The 3398-nt window shown below is 51.0% G+C and overlaps 1 long non-coding RNA gene across 1 annotated transcript; it reads right to left on the bottom strand.

Moving 5' to 3' along the window:
• Positions 1–462: 462 nt before the first annotated feature.
• Positions 463–3348, bottom strand: LOC102550017 (uncharacterized). Its single transcript, XR_015684252.1, has 2 exons — positions 3046–3348; positions 463–1765 (listed from the first exon to the last, which is right to left on the bottom strand). It is a non-coding gene; the product is annotated as an uncharacterized LOC102550017 (long non-coding RNA).
• Positions 3349–3398: the final 50 nt, after the last annotated feature.

Raw genomic sequence — 3398 nt, 5'->3', positions numbered from 1 at the left:
CTTGGGTGCACATCCCGAAATTAAATAGGTGGAGAGCAGGGTGCGTACTGTCAACAATGGCTGCAGTTCTCGAATCCCGAGGCCATCTTGAAGTTAGAACCTGAGGCTCTCACAGCTGTTCCTCTTGGATGCCTCAGAGTTGATGAAGCCTGCTTGCTGTGTGTCTTGGTCCCTTTTCAGGTGAATGGCTTCAATGCTTGGACGTGCCTTCCACATGCACCTCAGCTTTTGATATCAAACTGTGTGCTATGCTTGGTTAAGGATGTGGGCAACCCAAGACACTAACAAGTAACAGTTAAGAGATGACAAGAGGGGTTGGGGATTTAGCTCAGTGGTAGAGCGCTTGCCTAGCAACCACAAGGTCCTGGGTTCGGTCCCCAGCTCCGAAAAAAAGAAAAAAAAGAGAGAGATGACAGTTGTGTCTATAACCAAACCAATATGCACAGTCAGAACACAGATGACTCCAAGAATTCTGCTTTTATTTTTTTTCTTTTAAGTCAGGGCCATCGATTGACGGTGGCATGTACTTTTAGTCCCTGCATTCCAGAGTCAGAGGCAGGCAGATCTCTGTGACTTTGAGGCCATCCTGGTCTACAAAGCTAGTTCCAGGGCAGCCTGGGCTACACAGAGAAACCCTGTCTTAAACAACAACAAAAATTAAACAAAGCAAAACAAAAGGGCCTTCCTGTGTAGACCAGGCTGGCCTGAAACTAGAAATCCACCTCCCTTTGCTTCTCAAGTGTTGAGATTAAAGGCATGCGCCACCATGCCTGGGGGATTCAACTATTTTGACAGTGCCAATCAACTAATCAGACACAGCTTGGGTGCCCCCCACCTCTGTGCAGGAATGAGATGTGAGGCACACAGTCGCAGTACGAGGTGCTGCCCCGAGTCCCCACTGCCTAGCAAACGGAAGGCGCCACTGCACAGGGACTGGAACTGGGTGGTTCACATTTCTCCAAACACGCAAGGCTCTTCCACACAAAGCCCTTGGAGTCGCAAGCTCTGGAATCAGGAGGCCTCGTTCCCAAGTTCCAGCTTAGCCACTTCAAAGGGTCGTTGTATTGAGGAAGACACGGTACATGCGAAGTGCTTAGCGGGGCTCTGGCACATGCTAAACCTCAAAAATAGCGACACATTAACAACCCGGAACGCAGGAAATACACTCTCCGCTTTATGAATAATAAAAGTGACACCCAGAGAAAGGGCTAAATGGCTTGCAGAAAAGCAGACCTCAAACTCAAGCTCATCTGCCCCGGCCCCCTCCTGGGCTCCCATCTTCTACTGACTCTCGTTTCTCTGCCAGGACCCTGAGCTGGGTCCAGTACTAACTAGCTAGTTCGCAGGGCCTCCAGGACCTGATGTCCACCCTGAGGTGGAAGAACAGGCCTCACTGGGCCTTCTCGTCAGGAGTCCCTCAGGGGGTGGGAGGCTCAGGGCAGGCCTGGGCCCAGGCTGGGCTACAGGAGGCTCCCAGGTGTTGGGGAAGGCGGCTGCCTGGCTGTTGTCCAAGTACATTCAGAACCAACCCAAGGGAAACCCCAATTGTGTCAGTGCCGGCACGCCTGGGGCACAGGCATTGGAGACATTAAATATTAAACATGTCGGCAGCCTTCCAAGCTCGGTAATTAAAACTCTTATTTCATATTTTACACAGGATGGACAGGGAGGTCGCAGCCTGCTGTAAGAGGTTTCATAGTTCCTCCTTAACAGATGAAGCGGCTCTTTCTAGGAGAATCTCCCTCTTGCTCTACTCGTTCGTTTCCTGGAAGAGAAGACAGGGAATAGAGGTCAAACGGTTTGAAGATGACATTCAGGAACCCCAGCGGGCTCTTGGGTTCTTTGTCTACTTCTCTCTGAAGGGTCTGCGTCTCCAACCGGCTTCCTAGGGCTGGACTGCAGGTCCCCGTAGAAATGGCAATCAAGGGGCTACGATCTATCTCTTCAAACCAAAGAGGGAAGGAGAGCCAAGATCAGACAGACAGGCCGAAGGGAGGGGCGTCTTCCCTTAGCCTCTAGCGCCATCTGCTGGCTAAATTCTAAACTGCAGCTCTGCCAGAGGCCAACTGGTAACTTAAGAGTTCTAAGCAAAGGGCTAAAGGAGGGAAAGCAAGGAAAACTGGGTCGTTCCCCAGCATCGAGAGAGAAAAAGCACGCTGGAATCTGGAGGACCCAATCTAAAGCAATAACCATAGCGGGCGGCTATCCTTGAGTTCACTGTGAGGAGCCTCAGCTTACCTGATGATGTACGTTCATGATCTCACTGAGGATGTCCTCAAGGTACAAATAAGAGAAAACACGGGAGGACTTCAGTGACTCCCCCCGCCCCTCGGGCTTCTACACGCTTCCTAGTGCATCCATAATGTCTCTCCTTTCCACCTCAGAAGTACCATGAACTCTGTCATGAACTTCCTGGTCCCTTCCCTGTTACTCCGGAATGAAAGAAAAAAAAAAAAAAAAGGAAATAAAAAAGGAAGAACATGACTACTCCTAGGTATGGTGGAGCAGAAAGTTTATTATAGACAAAGGGGAGAGTATAGCCAGAGGCAGGGACATCCGGGAGAGTCCAGAGTGGACGCGACCCTGAGCAGGCCATGTGAGAAGAGGGCATAGCCAAGAGAGTAAAGGGTAGACAAAAGGGCCAATAACTAAAATGACTGGATTCTACAGGGAAGGGCAGCCCAGTCCCTGAGCTGAAGAAACATAGGGTAGAGGCCAGGGTATACTGACCATGCGCTGTAACAGGTAGGGACTGAGGGATGCTGGGAGAACCTGGTAGCCAGATCTGCTTAGATGTGTTCAGTGGGCACCTCCGTTAGCCATCTGCCACAGGTTTGAGCCTAAGATATCCCTTAGCCCTAGCTTCTCTTGTCTTCCCAAACCTCTGCAAATGCTTCTTACCGAGCTCTCCCAGTTACCCGCCATAGCCCATTCCGTGCATGAGACTCACTACACTCTTCCTAGATTCCATACAGCCTCCAAACCAAGAAGCAAAGAGCCAACTCTGATGGCGCTTATCTTGAAGATAAACCCGGAGATCCTTGCCTTGTTCCCAAAGGTGCGGCACGGTCTAGATGAAGCAGGATTCTTAGCAGACTCGCTTGGCATCCCTGCATCTTCATCCCTCCGTGCACGGTCCTACGGGGGCCCCTCTGCTCCTCAGATTACGCCAAGCTCTTGCTGGGCTCAGGTTCTTCTCAGGGGCTGTTCCTTCTGCCTAGAGTGTGTTCCTTTTATTTGTCCTCTAAGAGCTCTCCACAGCAAGGCAACACTTCACCCAAGGCCTCTCTCTTCCGGCCACGCACTCTAAAAGTCCACCCACCCTGCCGGACTCCATTGTGCTCCCTCGATTTGCTTCCCTAATGAACTTACAGCAGTGTCTGTTTTCGGTTCCTCAG

This window comes from Rattus norvegicus, chromosome 3 (assembly GCF_021556685.1).
Source record: "Rattus norvegicus strain SHRSP/BbbUtx chromosome 3, alternate assembly SHRSP_T2T, whole genome shotgun sequence".
Classification (NCBI taxonomy): Eukaryota; Metazoa; Chordata; class Mammalia; order Rodentia; family Muridae; genus Rattus; species Rattus norvegicus.
This window is presented reverse-complemented; position numbering and strand designations above follow the sequence as displayed.